This window comes from Pinus tabuliformis, chromosome 8, assembly GCF_031772625.1.
Source record: "Pinus tabuliformis cultivar Carrire ecotype Pingquan chromosome 8, CPIR1, whole genome shotgun sequence".
NCBI classification, from domain to species: Eukaryota; Viridiplantae; Streptophyta; class Pinopsida; order Pinales; family Pinaceae; genus Pinus; species Pinus tabuliformis.
This window is the reverse complement of record NC_142294.1, coordinates 863,831,896-863,857,183: the sequence shown is the minus strand read 5'-3', so window position 1 is coordinate 863,857,183 and position 25,288 is coordinate 863,831,896.

Here is a 25,288-nt window from a genome sequence, read left to right as displayed (position 1 = left end):
TTGATGGTTTTCATTTAGTATATTCTTTTGTTGAAAGTGTTGGACCCGCCAACATGAGGGCATCTCCTTGGTATGAAGTCCCAACTAGACCTCACACTGTTTGGTGTAGGAGTCCCATCTGGTACGATGGCTCGATTTCCATTATCTTAAATGTTTCCCTCATCCCTTGCTTATTAGAATAGGAGATTGGTCTGCTGTCTTCGACTAGTGAGGTTCGTGTGCCTGGTGATTGCTAGTGTTACTTGTGTCAATGGTTCTTTCACTGCAGAGCGAGAGGGTGAGAGTGAGTCCCAAGTTAGATGGGAGGAAGTCCCAACTCTGTTAGGAACACACAACACAACAAGACGTGCACAACTTCTGGAGGATAAGTCCACACAGATGCGGCAGTCACAACACACAAGGAAATATAACACATACAACACACAATGGAGGAGTCCGCGCGAGTGCGACGGCCATTATAGAAAGTTTATGTGAAAGATCTGTCTAATGTCAAGGGAGGTAACCAACATGGGAAGGACAACATTAATAGCTCATACAACACATTTTCATTAATATATATTTATTACAACAATTGAATGAGTTCAAGTGTTAAACACATGTTAAAGCAACATGAATTACAAGTGTTCAAGATTAGTCTTACAATAATTACAACACATGTGCGAAAACGTGCTAGTCTATTAGAAGGATTTTGAATTAAGTGAAAGTTCCAAGCAACATCGTTATACCATACATCACCAACCCCGTGGGCGAGGCGTTGGAGCCACTACTTACTCCTCAAAGAAACGATTACAGACTCTCAAGGCTATGTGGGAGGAGCCAAGGTGAAAAGTCCTTTCCATGTACAAATGAAAGGGTATTTATAGCCAAGGGTGAAACTGACCCTTATGGTTGTTCGAATTCCCTCATGAATGTTTGACTTCCATGACCTTTCAACCTTACATGACTCTTCATATGACAAGTGGGTCTCTTGGACTTCCACGTCACATTACATTGATTGATAGTATGGCCCATAGTAGAGATGTGGACAACATGAGTCATGACAAGACTCTGCATGACAGTGCTAGTACATTCATGCTACTACTGGTGTGCATGTCGAGTTGTAGTGTTGCTGGGTGGTGGATGTCTTCATTGTGTGTCACAGCTTCACCTCCACATGGAAATGTGCGTGGAGTCTTTTATGGTCATTTGGTTTTCTTGATGTTGTATTCGCACGTTTCTCCTTGCTTGTATGTTGGCATGCTTGATAGGTTCATTTGTTCACTAAAGGTGTATGCTAATCTATCCATGAACACATCTTTGAATGATCGTTCGTGCATTTGTCTACGAAAACATATTTACATGATCATCCATTCTCAAGAACATCCCTGTGCATGCATCATTTGTTCATCCGTTCGCGAACAGGTCCTCTTGCATGTACTCCCTGTATTCATCCCATCCATCATCGCGCCATGTTTGTTTGTGTACCTGTATCTGTAGTAACTCATGACGAGACGACATCAAATCCATAAACATCCTAGTCTACCATGATGCATGATCGTTTTGGATGTAGGCGAATGGGAGAGAGGACAAGGTTACAAAACTATGTGAGGAAAGCTTCGAGCTGGGATGGAGGCTTCAAGCACTACTGGTGAAAACTGCGTAGAATTAATTAGGAGATGGTGATGAGAAATTTCGATAGATAGTGATTGTCTGCGGGATTTTGCTCGGCTAGAGGACAAATATGCGCAAACTTTTAGAGGAGAAGTCTGGGCTGCAAGAAGTTTAGGCAAACAAAATCTGTGCAATTTATGGAAGGAGTGCGAAACGGGAGCTTGGCAGAAAAAACTGCACAATTCTTGGAGGGAACTGGTAGCAGGTTATCGAGAGCTTGGCAGCAAAAATTGTGCAATTCCTAGAGGGAACTGACAGCAAGGTGCCGAGAGCTTGTTAGCAAAAACTATGCAACTCCTAGAGGGAACTGCTAGCGGGCTGCTAGGAACTATTGGTGGGAAAAAATGCGCTAATGCTAGAAGGAAGGCCTAATGATCACCTTTGAAAAGTTTCTAAGCCAGGTGAACTGCTAAGCAACAAAGTGGTTGCTTATTAGATCTTTGCACTTTTCTGGGTGAGCAGCCAGATGACTGACTGGTGGGCTGGATGGGAAAACTATGCAATTTTTTGAGGGAGACAAGGATGGGCACTGGGTTTCTTTCAGCCTCTCTATACAATTTTCTCAGTCAGTGTAGCGGGCATGGTATACAACCTCTACGAAATTTTTGAGGGGAGTAAGAACAGGGATGATTTTCGGGTCAAACTCTTTGGCTGACCAGCAAGAGGGTTTCTTGATCAAATTTCAAGAAGCACAACCTAAAATGGATTGCTTGGTTCTTCTGCATTGTTTTGGGTGACATTCGATCGAGTCGATGGTGGGGTGAAGGTCTGATTGTCAGAGGGAGATCACATCGTCAGAACTTCAGCAAAATGACTAAGTGTGTGAGCGAGTGAAAAGGTTCATACACGATATTGCAAACACATACTTACATGACTTGACGGCAAGATGACTCAAGCCATCCAGACATACAAATCAACATGACTGACTGATGGTGTGAGTCGACAAGTGCGATGCTTGTGATTGATCATTAGATGACTGCGATGATGCTTGCGCAACAATGCATACGATTTCGTTTGTGAACACAACAAATGCTTTCATGGTGAACACAACATGTACACATGAAGCAATGACCTTGTGCACAACCAAAACATGGTTGCAAGCATGAAATAGCAATCAACATGTAGAAGATGACAGCTGGTCGAACAAGTGAAAAAGAAGCACGACATGTAGAAGCAACACATAAAGTGACTTTTCACATTTGCGCACATGCATCTTATTGAGGACAAGATGATATGATAATGAGAAGCAGTCCTGAAAACTCAAAAAAGAGGTGTACCTAGAAATATTCTCCATGCTTACCATACTTACCCTCAAGATGATCATGCATCTAACGGAGTGTGCATGCAGTCTTGATATTTTCCATTAATCGAATCCTTAGATATTCTCCTCAAATCCTTGGAAGTGATTTCAGCATGTCACCTTTTCGTGTAGCCATAGAGAGGTAGGTCTGCGCAATTTCAATGGACAGTGGCTCCTGCCAGAATGAGACCCTGGGAGGTCCATCTATGCAATTTCTGCATGCAAGGCCGATACGACAACTTGGAAAACACTACGCAATTTTGAGGCTCAAAGCATTGCTACGGGACAGGGGTCTCTAGAGGACACCTCTGCACAATTTCTAAGTGCAGTGATGTTAGACTGCTCTGCACATTTCTGGAGAGCAATGATGTTTGGGGCCCTGTTGAGGCCCCAAAAATCGGGCCTACATCAAGGGGGATAACCACCTGGTCCAGACCTTGAAAGCAGCTCCTTTTCCATTTGGGATAGTGGCTCCAACTGGGGATAATGGGACCAGTTTCCCAATTTGTTTGTGATGATGCTAAGTGATGACGTTTCCTTCCTAAAAGTTTCTAAAAGAATGCTTTTAATATAAATCTAATCTAACACATGTAATTTTATTCTAATAAATGGAAACATCTAATTCTAAAAAAAACTATCTCGGGATTAACTCTTCACTTATGCGATCTAAAATAGTTTCTAACAACAATTGGTAATAAAGATTATTCAATTACTACGAGAAAAGAATCCATTAAAAATAAATTGTTTCATATAAGAAATTAGCCGAAACAATTATGATAAGCATATCACATAATAAGTTATTCATACACTCAGCAAAAAAAGGATAGTTACCACCGTACAAAAGTGCCAAATGATAACTGAACATTCAAGCCTTCATACATAAGCAACTGAAAATAACATATCACTTGACGCATAAGCAGAAATCATTAAGAGATAAAAGTACCATTGATAATAAGTCCTACTCATGAGCTTCAACAATATAGATTTATCTTCTCATAATTCAATATCTACTAAGAGTACAGAAGTGCATTTTAGTGGTAGACATTAAACACAGATATAAATAAATCTCATTCCATTCATTTATCAAAACCTCCTAGAGGGTGCAGAAGTGCATGTTCTGAAGAACTTTTTTTGACAAATTTCTGGACCCCTCTCTAAATGCATGAGAGGGTTTTAAATACTACTAACTAAAGGCTAAAAATAGTTATTACAAAAGTATAGGAGGAGGTTTAAATAACCATCCTCATCTAAAGCAAAAAATTAATCAAAATTAAACTGAAACTATATCTAAAGGTCAACTATGCATCCGTTCTCTTAAGTTGCAGGCATCCAGCATCGGCTTCAAAAGTGTCGGTTGGTGGCCTCCAATTTTAATTGTCCTGCGAAGACGGAATCAACAAGCGCTGGTGCTATATTTTCGACAGAATTTGTAAGGCACTTCAGAGTCATACACTGACTGTGTGGTTTCACCAAATATTTCCAGTAAGTTTCCCATTTTAACTTAGCTAAATTTTTTATTGACTCTGCCCTTTCTTCAGCTTTCTATTTCCAACTTGTTTGTAGTTGCTGCATTTTTGGGAGAAACCGTGGAGTAGTTTTCGATATCAGGTTGGTTCTGCGTAGATTTTTGTTGACATAGTCAATGATATTGCTTGTTGCTTTCGCTGCTTCCTCCGTTTTCTGTTCTTCTTTTTTGATCTGTGCATCCCATTTATTAAACAACATTTCTTTTTGGGATTCATTGATCTTGGGCAACCCTGCTTTCTTGCCTTCCTATGATTCCTACCAATTCAAATAGTCAGAAACTTTCTTATCATTTAAATCATAATCAAGTCACAAATCTATGACTTGACTTGTGATATTGTCACTCATCTCGCAGTAAGAGTTCCATTGTGATATTCTTTGGCAAAGTGTTTCCTGCTGTTGTAAGAGTTGACCATTCAGGGCAAGGGCTTTTGTGACAAATTATGTGACTTTAGGATCATCTTTGTGCATTTCTAACATGGCCCGTAATTGCTATTCTTTTTCGGCCAAATTGCTTTGATAACCCAGTTGCATTTGCTGGAAGTCCTGTTGTAACTTTAACACTTTTTCTTCTGCTTCCGGCTAATGCTGGCATGCTATAACTGTTGCTACAAAAATAGGATTTTATCCTCTTTATATTTAAGCAATAGTTGAATTTCGGATGCTTTGTCAATAGTAGCAGAAGCATAAGCTCCTGCGATTTGGGATAATTTAGTCAAGTTCTCTGTCAGATCAATGGTAGGGTCTTACCAAAGGACATCCAGCTGCTCTGCTTCAGATGAGAGCATGTTGTCTAGTTTTCATTTATTTATCTGTCTCTTGACCACAACTTTGTTCTGCGGACTATAAAACACATCTAGAGGAGGGATTTCCTCTATCTTTAGCATGATTTCAGATGACGAAGCTATGGGAATGTGCTCAGTTTCTGGAGCATTGGAAACTGTTTCAATCACCATTTTTGTGATTGTCTATGCTGGATTCCTTGGTGTCTCGATGTTTTTCTCCCCTATGTTGATCAGTTTATTAAAGTTTTCCCATTCTTTCTCCAGCTCTGTTTTTAATGGCCTTATTGGCTGGATGGGAGGAGAGGGAATTTATGTTTCGGCGACAACTCTTGCTGCTCAGGATTCTCCTTGGATTGGGTAGTGTCCCTAACTAATCCTTCACTCTTGTTGTGATCACTCTCCGACCGTCTAGACCTTTCTAGTGATTCTCTTTCAGACTTAGATTTGGATTAGTTTTGTCCCGAGCTTCCACTCATACTAATGCTAGGAGTGGGTTCCCTCATTGGTTCTAGGCGCAATTTGTCGAAGGGGAGATTTGCCAATCTCTGTTCTCTATAGAGTTTAAACTTTTGGAACTCTGTTTGGGCCAAAGTGGATTTAGGCCAGGTGTCAGATGTCTCTGAGTGTGCCCTTCTATTGGAAAGCATCGTCGAAGAGATCATCTTCCTTAGTGAACACATTTATTTTAACTGCCGTGGTAAAATTCTTTACTACATTAAAGGGATCAAACTGTCTCCCTGGGAACTTAAGCAATCGTAGACTCAACATGTTGTCTACTTCCTTGAAAGTGTGACCTAAATCAAACAATACAAAATCCCCACAGACCATAGGGAATTGCGGCCAGATTGCCTTTTTCTTGTCCTTAAGTTCTCTGCTCATTCCTCCAACCCCACAGGTTTGGTAGGCTATTTCCCGGGCCATCAACTTGTCAGGGACATACAAGGGAAGTACATGAGGAGAGGTAATGCTTCTGAATACTCTGATATAAGTGAGAAATTCTTCTCCGAACCACCTTCCCACAAGGAGAATATCAATTTCAGCTTAAGGAGAAAATCTTGGGGCATCTGTATTATACAACATCTTGTGAATGGGTAGCATAACTCCATGCCAGATTTTATAAAAATATGGGATGAACTTAGAATCCCACAGTTCCTTATGGTTGACTTGAATGGGTAAGGGATCATGTACCATCCATTTCCAACCCATGAGAGGAAATTTAGAAACAAAATAGATAGCATACATGACATAGGCAGCTAGAAAAAAGGGAGGATAAATCGTCTGACATGGAGTCCTTTTAGACCGATAATTCCAAATAGCAGAGGCTAAGTTATCAAACAATATTTGGTCCCAGTCCATTATAGTGGCATTGGTGGCTGCATCTAGTAGCAGTAGCCACTCGGATGAAAACTTATTGATATCAGGTTTTCCGATTAGCCTACATAACATTGTAGCAATGAAACAATATAGAGAGGAGAGGGAACCAGTGTTGTTCATACCATATTTATCCTTTTTTAACGGTTCTTCCTTTGCTGACCAACTTTTGGTACATTCGGCCAAATCTTCATTCTTCTTGGTGAAATTCTCCACGAACTGTTTGTTATAGCTAGCCTACGGCTCTGGTAAATGATACATGCATCTTAAATTCTATGGAGTAAATGATCTTATAACTTCTTGGTTCCACGTCCTGAATTGCCTGTCTGTTTTATCAGCATCGTCTTTCACCCATTTGACCATATCTATATAGGGAAGCATTTTTGGCCTTGCTCTGATATGGTGCAGGAATGAGCATGCAAGCTCTGTAAGTGATGCTTCGGATGATCCGCGTCCATCTGCTCTAGCTGTAACTTCCATGACTTGGGTTTTCTTCCTCCAGCAGACTATACATGCCTTCCTAAGTAGATATCCCTGCTTCTCTGTTATAGATGGTGTTCGTGAATAATGGAGTCATTTCTGTTTTTTCAGATACCGGAGCTTTTCCTTACTTCACCATCACGTTCTGTGTACTGCTCTATATATTGTTCTGTGTACCACTCCTGTAAGTTCACAAGTAGAGAACTAAGACATAATAAGAAACATAAAAAATGATGTAAGTAATAAGGTGACTCGAAAGCTCTTAATTTCAAAATCACATCAAATATCACCTTACGTGAAATAACCCTTTTTCTTAGATCTAAATCATTTCTCAAAAATAACCATCAATAAACCACAAAATTGACATTAATGCCCATAACTCGGTATCGGATGACGAGAAATATTTCATTGAACGGTGAGCCCTTTTGATCTATGATAAAGCGATTTTGCGATTTTCTTCACAATCGCAGATCGCAATATTTCTAATCCTTGTCGTTAACAATCATTTGCTTCATTATGTGACTGCAAGATGCGATTTGTGAGATGCTTTATCCCATTTCGCAATATGTGGACGTTTTATCTTAGGTGACACTGCGATATATGGGATTTGCGATATGCGATGAATCTGTATGGCATGCAATCTCGCATCATCGTGTTTTCGCAATTCCGAAAGTCTCTTTATATATGATGTCCGCCATTACCCTTTTGCGGTGCGATGTTCATCATTAAGAGAACGATTTTATTTGTGACTTTCCATAATACTTAAGATTTTGCGTTTGCGGATGTTTTTCTCAAGTTTATGATAGTGTGTTTTATTGAAAGAGAATTCTAGGTGCTAGTTTTTTTAGGAGGGTCCCCATTTATTTAGTGTTATTACTAATACTAAATAAAACAGGGGGTTGTTGCTAGCCACAATAATTGGCGATTCACTAGAAAGAACCTGTTATCTCTGATTATCTTTTGAATTTTCTAAAACTTCTAAAACAGAAAATTTTTCTGGAAAATCAAACTTTATTGAAGAAATATAAAGTGCATAATGCTTTTTGCCATTAACAATAGTTTGTTCCTTCCATGCTAATTCTAATTATTTTCTTCCCAAAGCTAGTCATTGCATTTACATCAGTCACTACTTGGTTTATAAGGATAAAAACAAAGACATCTCTGTAGATCAGTTTTAAGTATGCTCATTTGTCGTAGGTAGAGCCTCTGCTGCCAACAGGCGTTTATAGCCTCGATAGGGTTACCTGTTACCCAGCAATGATGCAGTATCCTACTTCGAGAATTATACAATTTTCAAAGATAAATCCACATTCACACTTATTGCTTTAATTTTCTTTTAATTCTTAAAGAACAATGTCTTGGTTTGGTGGCCAAATTTTGACAGTGCCATTCACTTGATTTATAACTTTACTGAACAAGCTGACTCGTGATGAGACCCCCTATCTTTTGATTGCAACAATCTTGAGTCATTGCCCTATTTTGGTATACATCTTCGCAATGCCAGCTAGTTATAATCTTTATGATCATGATAAGTCGGCTCTTGATGAGACCTCTTATTCTTTAAGTTTATAGTGCATAGGTAGATTACTCTTTGAAACTTGTAATTCCCTAAGTGGGGAGGAAGTCATCGGTTCCTTAAGAATAGCTCTGGACGACAATTATAGAGTTTTTGAAGACAACGTTTCTACAGAGAATCTTATTTTTTTTATTGATGCTTTTCATGACCAATATAAAACAAATTCCCACTAAAGGTTGTTTTTAATCACAATTTGTAAGGTTGAAACTAGTAAAATTTTCAGGCTTGTAGCACTTGACTATATTTTTCAATAATAATGATTAATTTTCCAAATTAGTTCTATTTATACAAGCGAAAAAAACGAAATTTACAAGAGACACTAATCTTTTTCGTGAAATCCAAAAGTAACCATTTACAACCTATTTTATTATCAAAATAAAGCTATAAATAATAATTTATAAAAATAGAAGAGGTCATCTTCTATGGAAAGTATTTTTTAAGGATCTGTCCATTAATAGGTAAAGATTCTCTTTTCCCTGATAAATCTTGTAACATGAAAGTCGGTGGACCTATGATTTCAACAATTTGGAATGGTCCAAGCCACATTCATTGGAATTTAGAATGTTTGCCTTTTTCTTCGTGAGCCTTATCCCATTTCAATACTAAATCTCCAATTTGAAAATCCTTCCTAGATACCATGTTTGAATCGAAAGAAGCCTTTACTAATGCTTGATGATGCGGATGGGTAGTTTTAGCCTATTCTCATTGCTCTTCTAGCTTAAGGATCTGCAATTGTCTTAGTTTTAAAGATGAAGAAGGTGTTTCTTCAATAAATTGAACTAAGGTTAAAGAAGGAATTTCTAGATGAGTTGGGAGAACTACTTCTTTCCCATAAAACAAATTAAAGGGGGAAGTGCCAATGGAATCATTTTGAGTTATTCGATCTGCCCAAAGAGAATACATCAAAGATTTATGCCAATTTTTATGATTCTGATCAATAGTTTGCTTAATTATTCTAATTAGGTTTTTATTTGTTGATTCAACCAATCCATTCCCTTGTGGGTAAAATTGGCAGAATACTTAAGTTTAAAACCTCTTTTAAGTGAAAATTCATTCATAGCATTGTTAGAAAAATATGATGCGTTATCAAACATTAAAGCAGAAGGTAAGACAAACCTGGTAATTATGAACTCATCTATGAAATCAATGATATGTTCAACATTAGCTATCTTGAGAGGAGTTGCTTCTACCCATTTAGTAAAATAATCTGTAGCTGTAAGGATGTACCTATGTTGTTTAGAAGAGTGAGGAATGATCTCACCTATTATATCCAATCCCCATTCCTCAAATGGTTGAAAAATATTAAGCAGTTGCAATGGAAATGATGGTTTCTTCTGTCTTCTAGCAGCAGTTTGACAAAATTGACATTTCCTTACATAACTATGTGCATCTTTAAATAAAGTAGGCCAATAGTATCCTGCACACAAAATCTTGTGTGCTGTTGCATCTCCTGCATAATGTCCACCTGCTGGTCCATCATGGAGTTCCTGCAACACTTTTTCAACTTCAGATTTCTCAAGACATCGAAGAATAACATAATCATAATTCATCCTAAAAAGTACATCGTTTACAACTTGATATTTCTTAGCTTTCAATATTAGGGCTCTTTTCTTTGTATGATTCAGATTTGAAGGAGCATGTCTATTTTTTAAATAAAACATTATATCAGCATATCTCGATTCAATATCATTTAGGCTTACCTCATACATTTGTACCTCTTGACTGGGAGATGGTATTTTTGATATAAGCGATGCTCCAGCCAACATCCTACAAAATCCTTGACCTTTTACAATATTTACTGGCTTGATATTAGCGTCATTTCTTGTAGGGTAGTGACCCAATTTACTCTCTTTTCACCCACATCTTTCTATACCAAGAGATTTCTTACTGCTAGAAACAACACTATTATCTTGGTATGGGTTTTAAGAAGAAAGGGTCTAAAGTGTTTGATTGCTTTGAAAATAGCATAAGCTTGTTTCTCAACGTCAGAATAATTTAATTCAACCCCTTCCAACTTTGAACTAAAGAAGGAAATTGGGGCTTCCGCTTTGTCTTGATTGGCTTGTGTGAGTGTTGCAACATATGACTTCTCAGAGACAAATGTATAAAAAATGAAAGGATCAAAAAAATTTGGAGTCGCTAGGGATGGGGCATTAACAATCGCTTGCTTAATCAGATTAAACGCTTCATATTCTACTTGACCCCATTTAAAGAGTGAATTTTTCTTGATCATTGCTTGTAATGGTGACACAATTCTTGAGAAGTCTGGGACAAATCTTTTCACAACATTAATTTGACCAAGGAAGGATTGCATTGCTTTCTTTTTATGTGGTAAGGATATTTCAAACATTTCTTTAATCCTATCTGGATCAATATGGATTCCAAATTTAGACACTATAAATCCAAGAAGTTTTCCTTCACTTAATGCAAAAAAGGACTTTTTTGGATTAAGTGAAATCCCATACCTTCGACAACGTTGAAAGATCTACTTTAAATCTCTGAGGTGATTACCACTGATTTGTTTACTAATCCCTTAAATGCAATATCCATGGCCCTTTGAAATGTGGCGCTAGCATCAATCAGCCCAAAAGGCATTTTTTGATATGCATATGTAACCCATTTGGTTCTGAAAGTGGTTTTTAGTTGATCATCCGAATGGACTAAGACTTGGTTGTAGCCCGAGAAACCATCTAAAAAGGACATCAATTCTGATCCCGCAACTAATTGTAATATTTGTTCCATCGGAGGCAGGGGAAAATTATCCTTTTGGCAGGATTTGTTAAGATTTTGAAAGTCAATACAAACTCGAATGTCTCTATTTTTCTTTCTAACTGGAACCAGATTGGAAACCCATCTAGAATGCCGAACAAGAAAAATAATTTTGGCTTTCAACAATTTATTGTGCTCAGACTTAATCTGACTTTCCAGATTATGATGGATCTTCCTCAGCTTTTGCTGGATTGGTTTTTCATCAGCTACCATCGAGATAGTATGCTGAATGATTGAAGTGTCGTAAGTCTTAAGGTCATCGTAATTCCAGGCAAAGACATTCTTATACTGTTTTAGGAGTCGAACAAAGGCTAATTTTTCTTCTGGGGCTAAACCAAGACCTAAGTTGATATTCTGCGGCTTAGTATCCATTCCTAGATTTACTAATTCATAGTTCAAAGTTGAACTCTGAAGTTTTGAATTGGTAGATCTTTTGAATCTGTCTTTTAAATTGTATAGGTCTTCCAACTTGACTACAGATTTTGGTATGGAATTATTGGTGCTCTCTTGTTGTAACTGCTTGTCATGTTGGTCCTCGTCAATTATCTGATTACTGTAAGATCCTTCTGAAGTCAGGAAACTTACAATATTAGGGTCATCGTTAAAAATTCTCCAATTGGTAACATTATCAGGGATGGAGGGCCTAAAGATCAATTCGATTGAGAATCTATCTGGTCTATTGATCTGAATTGGATCCATGAAGAATAGTTAAAGTATCATGACTGTATCAGATCAGGAAAAACTTCGAATTCCAAGAGCACAGAGCAATCAAAAAAACCTCTAAATAGTGGCAGTTAGCAGCCAGCGTGGAATTATGAGGACCTCGGTCAAAGTGCACTGGTTGAGGACCTCGGTCAAAGCACGCTGACCAAGGCCCATGGAGACTATGCAGGAGGCGAAACTAGTACCTGGGAAGCCTAGATCGGGAAAAGGAGGTAGTGCGCATCGTTGGGCAAAACCCCTCGAAATGGAAAGGCCCCAAGTGCTCGGTCGCATGGAAGCCGAGAGAACCATGGGGAAAAAGTGCCAAAGGCTAAAGGTGGGACCCGCGCTCCAAAAACTAGCGGTATTGATCAGGGGCACCCTTGGGTGGCAAGAGGAATTGGCCGAAACCTAGCGATTCCACTCAGCGCCCGATGCATGGCAACCAGAGGAGAGAGAAAACTGTCGCTCATCGCGTGCTAACGGTCGAGAAAGTCAACCGTATGAAATGATCGAATGGTGTCGGATCTGGGGGCTCCAAATATAATGGCTGAGATCACGCCCGATGGAAAAGCCGAAATTAACAGGGGATGAAGCTACAACAGAGAGAAGTTTGATGTCTAATTTGATCGCCGAGGTGGTAGATGACTCATTCCATAACGTAACCGAAGAGTCGAACTGACGAGGAAAATCTGGCACAGTGTGTAGGAGGACAAGTGACCACTCCCTGTGAGCCTGATGATGACACTAAGACAGGGAACTCCAAGCAAAGCTGCAACAGGCGATCTGATGGAGGTGGAAGGGGAATCAAATAGCTATGAGATTGAATGGCTTTAAAGCCATGAACAGATGAAGCAAAAGACACCGAGAGGAAGAATAGATAAAATAAGGAAACAAAGACAGAGAGAGCAAAAGCGAAGAAGACAGTGAAGCAAAAAGCAGAAAGAAGACAGAGGGCCAAGCTGACCAAAGGTAACGTCGAGCACCAAAGAGCTTGAAAGGTTCAAGCCATCCCTGAGAGGACCTGTCGGGAACTTAGCACCACATTGAGTTCCTTCCATTGTAGACCATAGAGGTCAAAGAGCTGGTAAGGCAAAGAGTTTATGCACTCTAGTGGCTTGGGGAATACAAGAACCACCCTGCCAAGCAATTCTGTTTCAAGAGACTCATATTGAGCTCCTTCATTGTAATTCTCTGCTTAAGACACAATAAAAGAAGGCCACCATTGAAAGCTGGACCAGAGATGTAGCCCTGGAAAATAGGGTGAACTCCTTATTAATTTTTTGTGTTCTTGTATTTCCTTACTGTGTTTCTCTGCTATTTTCCATTTTCCAGTGTCTGTGTATTTTGCAATCTGATCGATCCGTTGCCTAAAATAACATAGACACACCCGCACATGAGTCTGTAACACCTTAATTTAATAAATATTTAACTGAGATCACTCATAGGGTTATTTTTAGATCATCTATAATCTTCTGAGGGAATGAGCTTGGAAGCTACATTATCAAGGAGGTCAGCACTAGCATTTTGGAGTCTGGGAATGGATGAAATATTGAATGTTGTAAAATGTTCAGTCAGATCTTGTACTAAAGATTGATAATGCTTTAAATGACCTGATAGAAAATGTATAGTATTTTGTACCTGTTTAATAACAATCTCAGAGTCCCCAAAGACTTGTAGATACTTGTTGTCCAGTCCGATTGCCTTGTACAACCCTTGCACTAAACCTTCGTATTCTGCAGTGTTGTTTGTGCAGTCGAACTCAAGTCTACAGGTTAACATGGTTTTATTCCCTCCTGGACTAACTAATACACATCCTGCTCCTACTCCATCATTAGACTTAGAACCGTAAAAAAATAATTTCCAAAACAAAGAGTTATTTACAGGACTATCTACAAAATTAACGCATTTAGAACTTTATGTTTGAGAAAAATTTTCTACTTGAGACAAAACAAAATGTTCTAAATAAGGTGAAGTATGAGAATTAAAATTTCCTAAGAAAGAGTGAACGTAATAGTTCCCAATTATATTGTTGTTGTACGCTATAGGTTCATTTTCTCCTTCCAGTTCCATCACTATGTAGTGTTTATGTCTTTCTCGCTCAACCTTTATCTGATTTGGTTTACCATTGCAAGGGAGCCACACATGTGACCAGTCAGTCGCAAAATATCCATGAAGCTTTTCATACCAATCCCTACTAAGAATTAAACCATAAAATTCAAGAATGTCTACAACTAAAATATCAATGACTTGACATACCTTTGGATTCGATGAGAATCTTATGGTCACTTGATTTAGTTAACCAATTACTTCAACTTGTGACCGGTCCAACTGAAATATGCGTACTGCAGATTTTGGAGGTTTGATGTTTAAATTTGCACAAATTGTTTTAGGCAAAATATTTGATGAAGCACCTAAATCTACCAAACAATTATGCAATTTTTTTATTGAAAATTTCGTAAGTAAGGAGGAATGGAGGAGTATGGGATTTTGACCTACCTCCAATTAAAGCAATATCATTTGGACCAACTTTATTTGCTATACTAGTTGGAGGTCTTCCCATTTCATGAGAATCTCACGAGATTATAGTGGTAGGAAGAGGCGCAAAGGGTATTCCATGCAACTCTTTCAAAAGTAGTTTCTGTTGATGCTTTAATTTACTCAGTTCATGAAAAGTAATGTTGGCCCTAGTCTTTTTCATGTCTTCAACAATATTATACTCCATTTCATCAAAAACGATCAGTGTTTTAGATGGAGTTGATGAATCGGATTGGACTAGGCTTGTTTGAGTCGTTTTTGGTGATGATTTCTGAACTGTGACTTTATCCTTGGAAACTGAGCTTATGTTCTTCTATTTAGAACTGGGTTGTGGAGGACTGAGTTGATTTCTACTTCTGGTACTGACTGGTAATGCATCTTGATCCTCTTCATCTGGAAGAATGAATTCCCATATTCCCTATAGCTCTACAACCTCATCTTCATCAATAGGTTCTTCATTGGAAACTTCTTCTTCTTCTCCTTCAGATTTTGCATTTGTTATAGCATTGGGAGGCTTTGAATCAGTTGAAAGGTTTTTCCTATAAGGCTTGTAGGGTTTCTTAGAAGAAGTCTCTGCTACTTGTATTTTAATGTCAACCATTTCATTAGACATGTTTTTTAAAACTTTCGGTAATCCTTCCAAATCAAATGGGCCTTTAATTGCTTTTTTTTAGGATCATCTCTAAAAGCAACCTTCTTAGATTTCTTTCATCAATAGTGTTTTTCTTTTCTAAAGCTAAGATACGATTTTCTACCGCTATCACTTCCTTCATGTTTTCAGCCAATGTTGGCTTGGCAGCCCTATCAACAAAGATTGCTATATTCAATGGTAAGGCAGATATGTACTATTCACTTCGAACTTCTTCGCTAGGCTTGGAAGCGGTAGGGATTTTATTCAAGAGTCTGTTGAAACACAAGTTGAAATCTTTGATATGTTCTCTTGATTCGGTCCTAAGATTTGATAGATCATTGATCAATGTTGCCGTCGACTTATCATCACCAAAATTTGTCGAGAATTGCTCTTGGAAAATGTCCCAACTAGTCATGTACCCTGATGGTAATGAAAAATACCAAGACCCAGCTGCTCCTTGTAAAGTATATGGAAAAATTCTAACAACAATGTCTTCATTTGTAACTCCATTTAGATTTATCGATAACATAAAGTTATTTATGTGTTCTTCTGCTAGCATGCATGTTTCAGGATTAAACTTGGGTAGCCATTTCTTAGGATGAACCAGTAATTGACTTAAGGGCGCAAACATTGAGACTTCCCTTGGATTGTTCCATGGGTTTTTAGCCATCGTTGAACTACTAACAAAGGAAAGCGCGGATGAAGTTCCTTGTGGTGGGGATGAGGATGTCGAAGTTCTAGTACTCTGTTTCACAATGATATGAAGTGGAGGAGTGGATGGTTGAATTTGCAATGGAGAAGATGTAATGGATGATGATGATGAAAGAGTCTCACTATCAGACCCTTGAGGTGTCTTCCTTGCTCTTTTCCTTTTAGGCAGAGGTAATTCGGTTGGTTCAATACCAAGCTTTTCACTCTATAATCTGGTAAGAGGATGAGAATGATTATATTGCAAAATCACACTACCTTGAGATAATTTAGATTTCTGCGGTGATATGGAAAATCCTTGAAGTTTATGGATCAAAGGCTGAACTTTAGGGGGTTTGATAGTAGATTTATCTGAAATGTTCAAGTTTGGGGCAGTGGCTGTTGTTTTCTCAACTTCTCGCTTAAGGGTTAAAGACTCAGAATGCGATGGAGAAGTCGGGGAAGATGTTGAGGGAAATTTACTCTCAGAATGGGTTTGGATTTAGATTTAATAGCCATTCACAGTTCAGGCTCTCCTTCTAGCACCAAATATGTTGAGGCCCTGAAAATCAGGTTTACAACAAGGGGGATAACCACCCGGTCCAGACCTTGAAAGCATCTCCTTTTCCGTTTGGGATAGTGACTCTGACTGGGGATAATGGGACCAGTTTCCCAATTTGTTTATGATGATGCTAAGGGATGATGTTTCCTCCCTAAAATTTTCTAAAAGAATTCTTTTAATCTAAATCTAATCTAACAAATGCAATTTTATTCTAATAAATGGAAAAATCTGATTCTAAAAAAAACTATCCCAGGATTAACTCTTCCCTTATGTGATTTAAAATAGTTTCTAACAGCAATTGGTAATAAAGATTATTCAATTGCTATGAGAAAAGAATCCATTAAAAATAAATTATTTCATATAAGATATTAGCCGAAACAATTATGATAAGCATATCACATAATAAATTATTCATACACTCAGCATAAAAAAGATAGTTACCACCGTACAAAAGTGCCAAATGATAACTGAACATTCAAGCCTTCATATATAAACAACTGAAAATAACATATCACTTGACGCATAAGCAGAAATCATTAAGAGATAAAAGTACCATTGATAATAAGTCCTACTCATGAGCTTTAGCAATATAGATTTATCTTCCCATAATTCAATATCTACTAAGAGTACAAAAGTGCATTTTAGTAGCAGACATTAAACACAAATATAAATAAATCTCATTCCATTCATTTATCAAAACCTCCTCAGAGTGTGCAGAAGTGCATGTTCTGAAGAATTCTTTTTGACAAATTTTTGGACCCCTCTCTAAATGCATGAGAGGAGTTTAAATACTACTAAATAAAGGCTAAAAATAGTTATTACAAAAATATAGGAGGAGGTTTAAATGACCATCCTCATCTAAAGAAAAAAATAAATCAAAATTAAACTAAAACTATATCAAATAGTCAGAAACTTTCTTATCAATTAAATCATAATCAAGTCACAAATCTACGACTTGACTTGTGATTTTGTCACTCATCTCGCAGTGAGAGTTCCATTGCGATATTCTTTGGCAAAGCATTTCCTGCTGTTGCAAGAGTTGATCATTTAGGGCAAGGGCTTCTGTGACAAATTCTGCGACTTTAGGATCATCTTTGTGCATTTCTAACGTGGCCCGTAATTTCTGTTCTTTTTCGACTAGATTGCTTTGATAACCTAGCTGCATTTGTTGGAAGTCCTGTTGTAACTTTACCAATTTTTCTTCTACTTCCCGGCTAACGCTGGCCTGCTGTAACTGTTGCTGCAAAAATAGGATTTTATCCTCTTTATCTTTAAGCAATAGTTGAACTTCAGATGCTTTGTCAATAGTCACAGAAGCATAAGCTCCTGTGATTTGGGATAATTTAGTTAGGTTCTCTATCGGATCAGTGGTAGGGTCTTGCCAAAGGACATCCAGCTGCTTTGCTTCAGATGAGAACATGCTGTCTAGTTTTTGCTTCTTTCTCTGTCTCCTGACCGCAGATTTGTGTTGCGGACTGTAAAACATGTCTAGAGGAGGGATTTCCTCTATCTTTAGCATGATTTCAGATAACGGAGCTATGGGAATGTGCTCAGTTTTTGGAGCATTGGCAACTATTTCAATCACCATTTTTGTGATTGTTTTTGTTTGATTCCTTGGTGTCTTGACGTTTTTCTCCCCTGTGTTGATCAATTCATTAATGTTTTCCCATTCTTTCTCCAGCTCTATTCTTAATGGCCTTACTGGCTGGATGGGAGGAGCAGGAATTTCCACCTGTTTCGGAGACAACTCTTGCTGCTCAGGATTCTCCTTGGATTGTGCAGTATCCCTGACTGATCCTTCACTCTTGTTGTGATCGCTCTCTGATCATCTAGAACTTTCTAGAGAATCTCTTTCAGACTTAGATTTGGATTTGTCTTGTCCCGAGCTTCCACTCATACTAATGCTGGGAGTGGGTTCCCTCATTGGTTCTAGGCACCTTTTGTCCAAGGGGAGATTTTCCAATCTCCGTTCTTTGTAGAGTTTAAACTCTTGGAACTCTGCTGGGCCAAACTAGATTTGGGCCAGGTGTAAGATGTCTCTGAGTGTGCCTTTCTGTTGGAAAACTTTGTCGAAGAAATCATCTTCCTCAGTGAACACCTTTATTTTAACTACCATAGTAAAATTCTTTATTACATCAAAGGGATCAAACAATGCAAAAGCCCCACAGACCACAGGGAATTGCAGCTAGATTGCCTTTTTCTTGTCCTTAAGTTCTCTGCTCATTCCTCCAACCCCGTAGTTTTGGTAGGCTATTTCCCAGGCCATCAACTTGTTAGCAACATACAAGGGAAGTACATGAGGATAGGAAATGCTTCTGAATACTCTGATATAAGTGAAAAATTCTTCTCTGAACCATCTTCCCACAGGGAGAATATCGATTTCGGCTTCAGGAGAAAATCTTGGGGCATCTGTATTATACAACATCTTGTGAATGGGTAGCATAACTCCATGGCAGATTTTATAGAAATATGGGATGAACTTAGAATCCCACGGTTCCTTATGGTAGACTTGAATGGGTAAGGGATTCTGTACCGTCCATTTCCAACCCATGAGAGGAAATTTATAAACAAAATAGATAGCATCCATGACATAGGCAACTAGAAAAAAGGGAGGATAAATCCTCTGAGAAGGAGTCCTTTTAGACCGATAATTCCAAATAGTAGAGGCTAAGTTATCAGACAATATTTGGGCCCAGTCCATTATAGTGGCATTGGTGGCCGCATCCAGTAGAGGTAGCCACTCAGATGAAAACTTATTGATATCAGGTTTTCCAAATAGCCTACATCACATTGCATCAACGAAACAATATGGAGAAGAGAGGGAACCAGTGTTGTATATACCATATTTGTCCTTTTTTAACGGTTCTTCCTTCTCTGACCAGCTTTTGGTGCATTCCGCCAAATCTTCGTTCTCCATAGCGAATTTCTCCACGAACTGTTTGTTATAGCTAGCCTACGGCTCTGGTAAATGATACATGCATCTTAAATTCTATGGAGTAAATGATCCTATAACTTCCTGGTTCGGTGTCTTGAATTGCCCGTCTGTTATATCAGCATCGTATATCACCCATTTTACCATATTTGTATAGGGAAGTATTTTTTGCCTTGCTGTGATACGATGCAGGAATGAGCATGCAAGCTCTATAAGTAATGCTCTGGATGACCTGCAACCATCTGTTGTAGCTGTAACTTCCATGACTCTCGTTTTTTCTTCCTCCAGCAGACTATACATGCCTTCCCAAGTATATATCCCTACTTCTCTAGTACAGGTGGTGTCCATGAATAATGGAGTCATTTCTTTTTTTTCAAATACCGAAGCTTTTCCTTTCTTCCCTATCACATTCTGTGCACTGCTTTGTGTATTGTTCTACGTACCGCTCTTGTAAGTTCACAAATAGAGAACTAAGACACAATAAAAAAGATAACGAATGATGGTAAGCAATAAGGTGATATGAAAGATATTAATTTCAAAATCACATCAAATATATCACCTTACGTGAAATAACCCTTTCGCTCAAATATAAATCATTTCTCATAAATAACCATCAATAAACCACTAAATTGACATTAATGCTCATAGCTCGGTATCGGATGACGAGAAATATTTCATCGAACGGTGAACCCTTTTGATCTGCGATAAAACGATTTTGCGATTTTCTTCGTAATCACAGATCGCAATATCGCAGATCACAATATCACTAATCCTTTTTGTTAACAATCATTTGCTTCATTATGCAACTGCGAGATGCGATTTTCGAGATGTTTATCGCATTTCGCAATATCGAGATGTTTTATCTTAGATGACGCTGCGATATATGGGATCTGCGATATGCAATGAATCTGTATGGCGTGCAATCTTGCATCATCAAGTTTTCACAATTCCAAAAGTTTCTTTATATATGATGTCCTCCATTACCCTTTTGCGATGTGATGTTCATCATTAAGAGAATGATTTTATTCAAGACTTTTCATAATACTTAAGATTTTGCGTTTGCAGATGTTTTTCCTAAGTTTATGATAATGTGTTTTATTGAAAGAGAATTATAAGTGCTAGTTTTCTATTTTTTACGAGAGTCCCCATTTATTTAGTGTTATTACTAATACTAAATAAAAAGGGGAGTTGTTGTTGGCCACAACAATTGGCTATTCACTAGAAAGAACCAGTTATCTCTGATTATCTTTTGAATTTTCTAAAACTTCCAAAACAGAAAAGTTTTCTGGAAAATCAAACTTTATTGAAGAAATATAAAGTGCATAATGCTTTTTGCCATTAACAATAGTTTGTTCCTTCCGTTCTAATTCTGATTATTTTCTTCCCAAAGCTAGTCATTGCATTTACATCAATCACTACTTGTTTTATAAGGATAAAAACAAAGACATCTCTGTGGATCAATTTTAAGTATTCTCATTTGTCGTAGGTAGAGTCTCTGCTGCCAGCAGGGGTTTATAGCCTCGACAGGGTTACCTGTTACCTAACAATGATGCAGTATCCTACTTCGAGAAGTATACAATTTTCAAAGATAAATCCACATTCACACTTATTTCTTTCATTTTCTTTTAATTATTCAAGAACAATGTCTTAGTTTGGTGGCCAAATTTTGACAGTGCCATTCACTTCATTTATAACTTTACTGAATAGGCTGGCTCGTGATGAGACCCCTTGTCTTTTGATTGCAACAATCTTGAGTCATTGCCCTGTTTGGTATACAGCTTGGCAATGTCAGCTAGTTATAATATTTATGATCATGATAAGCCAGCTCTTGATGCGACCTCTTATTCTTTAAATTTATAGTGCATAGGTGGATTACTCTTTGAAACATGTAATTCCCTAAGTGGGGAGGAAGTCATCGGTTCCTTAAGAATAGCTATGGATGACAATTATAGAGGTTTTGAAGAAAGCTTTTCTACAGAGAATCTTCATTTTGTTATTGATGCTTTTCATGACCGATATAAAACAAATTCCCACTAAAGGTTATTTTTAATCAAAATTTGTAAGGTTGAAACTAGTAAAATTTCCAAACTTGTAGCACTTGACTATATTTTTCAATAATAATGATTAATTTTCCAAATCAGTTCTATTTATACAAGCGAAAAAAACAAACTTTACAAGAGACACTAATCTTTTTCGTGAAATCCAAAAGTAACCATTTACAACCTGTTTTATTATCAAAATAAAGTTATAAATAATAATTTACAAAAATAGAAGAGGCCATCTTCTATGGAAAGTATTTTTTAAAGATCTGTCCATTAACATGTAAAGATTCTCTTTTCCCTGCTAAATCTTGTAACATGAAAGTCAATGGACATATGATTTCAATAATTTGGAATGGTCCAAGCCACATCCGTTGGAATTTAGAATGTTTGCCTTTTTCTTCGTGAGCCTTATCCCATTTCAATACTAAATATCCAATTTGAAAATCTTTCCTAGATACCATGTTTGAATCGAAAGAAGCCTTTACTAATGCTTGATGATGCGCATGGGTAATTTTATCCTGTTCTCGTTGCTCTTCTAACTTAAGGATCTGCAATTTTCTTAGTTGCAAAGATGAAGAAGGTTTTTCTTCAATAAATTGAACTAAGGCTAAAGAAGGAATTTCTAGATGAGTTGGGGGAACTAATTCTTTCCCATAAACCAAAGTAAAGGGAGAATTTCCAATGGAATCCTTTTGAGTTATTCGATTTGCCCAAACAGCATACATCAAAGATTTGTGCCAATTTTTATGATTCTGATCAATAGTTTGCGTAATGATTCTGATTAGGTTTTTATTTTTTGATTCAGCCAACCGTTCCCTTGTGGGTAATAATTGGAAAAATAATTAAGTTTAAAACCTCTTTTATGTCCAAATTCAGTCATAGCATTGCAAGAAAAATATGATGTGTTATCAAGCATTAAAGAAGAAGGTAAAACAAACCTAGTAATTATGAACTGATCTATGAAATCGATGATATGTTCAGCATTAAATGTATTGAGAGGAACTGCTTCTACCCATTTAGTAAAATAATCTGTTGTTGTAAGGATGTACCTATGCTGTTTAGAAGAGTGAGGAACGATCTCACCTATTATATCCAATCCCCATTCCTCAAATGGTTGGTCAATATTAACCAGTTGCATTGGCAATGATGGTTTCTTCTATCTTCCAACAGCAGTTTGACAAACTTGACATTTCCTTACATAGCTATGTGCATCTTTAAATAAAGTAGGCCAATAGTATCCTGCGTGCAAAATTTAGTGTGCTGTTGCACTGGGAGATGGTATTTCTGATATAAGCGATGCTCTAGCCAAATTCCTGCAAACTTCTTGACCTTTTACAATATTTGCTGGCTTGATCTTAGTGTCATATTCTTGTAGGGCAGTGACTCAATTTGCTCTCTTCTCACCTACATCTTTCTGTACCAAGAGATTTCTAGCTACTGGAAACAACACTATTATCTTGGTATGGGTCTTAAGAAGAAAGGGTCTAAAGTGTTTGATTGCTTTGAAAACAAAATAAGCTTGTTTCTCAACGTCAGAATAATTTAATTCAACCCCTTCTAAATTTGAACTAAAGAAAGAAATTGGGGCTTCCGCTTTGTCTTGATTGGCTTGCGTGAGTATTGCAGCATATGACTTCTCAGAGGCAAATGTATAAAAAATCAAAGGATCGGAAAAATTTGGAGTCACTAGGGATGGGGTATTAACAATCCCTTGCTTAATCAAATTAAACGCTTCATATTCTACTTGACCCCATTTAAAGAGTGAATTTTTCTTGATCATTGCTTGTAATGGTGACACAATCCTTGAGAAGTCTGGGACAAATCATTTCACAAAATTAATTTGACCAAGGAAGGATTGCATTGCTTTCTTATTATGTGGTAAGGATATTTCAAAAATTTATTTAATCCTATCTGGATCAATATGAATTCTAGATTTAGACACTATAAATCCAAGAATTTTTCCTTCACTATAATCCCATACCTTTGACAATGTTGAAAGATCTGCTTTAAATCTCTGAGGTGATTACTACATTTTTTTAGAATATACTGTTATGTCATCCAAGTAAATCACCACTGTTTTTTTTACTAATCCCTTAAATGCAATATCCATAGCCCTTTGAAATGTGGCACCAGTGTTAATCAACCCAAAAGGCATTTTTTGATATGCATATGTACCCCATTTGGTTCTGAATGTGGTTTTTAGCTGATCATCCGGATGGACTAAGACTTGGTTGTAGCTGGAGAAACCATCTAAAAAGGACATCAATTATGATCCCGCAACTGCTTGTAATATTTGTTCCATTGGAGGCAGGGGAAAATTATCCTTTTGGCAGGCTTTGTTAAGATTTTGAAAGTCAATACAAATTCGAATGTCTCCGTTTTTCTTTCTGACTGGAACCAGATTGGAAACCCATCTAGAATGCCGAATGGGAAAAATAATGTTGGCTTTCAGCAATTTATTGAGCTCAAACTTAATTTAACTTTCCATATTAGGATGGATCTTCCTCAACTTTTGCTGGCATGGTTTTTCATCAGCTATCATCGGGATAGTATGCTGAATGATTGAAGTGTCGTAAGTCTTAAGGTCATCGTAATTCCAGGCAAAGACCTTTTTATATGGTTTCAGGAGTCAAACAAAGGATAATTTTTCTTCCGGAGCTAGACCAAGACCTAAGTTGATATTCTGTAGCTTAGTATCTGTTCCTAGATTTACTAATTCATAGTTCAGAGTTGAACTCTGAAGTTTTGAATTGGTAGATCTTTTGAATCTGTCTTTTAAATCGTATAGATCTTCCAATTTGACTACAAATTTTGGTATGGCATTATTGGTGCTCTCTTTTTGTAACTGCTTGTCATGTCGGTCCTCGTCAATTATCTGATTACTGTAAGATCCTTCTGAAGTCAGGAAACTTACAATATTAGGGTCATCATTAAAAATTCTCCAGTTGTTAACATTATCAGGGATGGAGGGCCTGAAGATCAATTCAATTGAGAATCTGTCTGGGGTATAGTCTTCTGAGGGAATGAGCTTGGAAGCTACATTAGCAAGGAGGCCAGCACTAGCATTTTGGAGTCCAGGAATGGATGAAATATTGAATGCTATAAAATGTTTAGTCAGATCTTGTACTAAAGATTGATAATGCTTTAAATGACCTGATAGACAATGTATAGTATTTCGTACTTGTTTAATAACAATCTCAGAATCCCCAAAGACTTGTAGATACTTGATGTCCAGTCTGATTGCCTTGTACAACCCTTGCACTAAAGCTTCATATTCTGTAGTGTTCTTTGTGCAGTTGAACTCTAGTCTACAGGTTAACATGGTTTTATTCCCTTCTGGAATAACTAATACACATCCTGGTCCTGCTCCATGATTAGACTTAGAACCGTAAAAAATTAATTTTCAAAACAAAGAGTTATTTACAGGACTATCTACAAAATTAACGCATTTAGAACTGTCTTTTGAGAAAAAAATTCTACTTGAGACAAAACAAAATGTTCTAAATAAGGGTAAGTATGAGCATTAAAATTTCCTAAGAAAGAGTCAACATAATAGTTCCCAATTATATTTTTGTTGTACACTATCAGATCATTTTCTCCTTCCAGTTCTGTCACTATGTATTTTTGATGTCTTTCTTGCTCAACCTTTATCTGATTTGGTTTACCATTGTAAGGGAGCCACATATGTGACCAGTCGGTCACTAAGTATCCATGAAGCTTTTCAGAACAATCCCTGCTA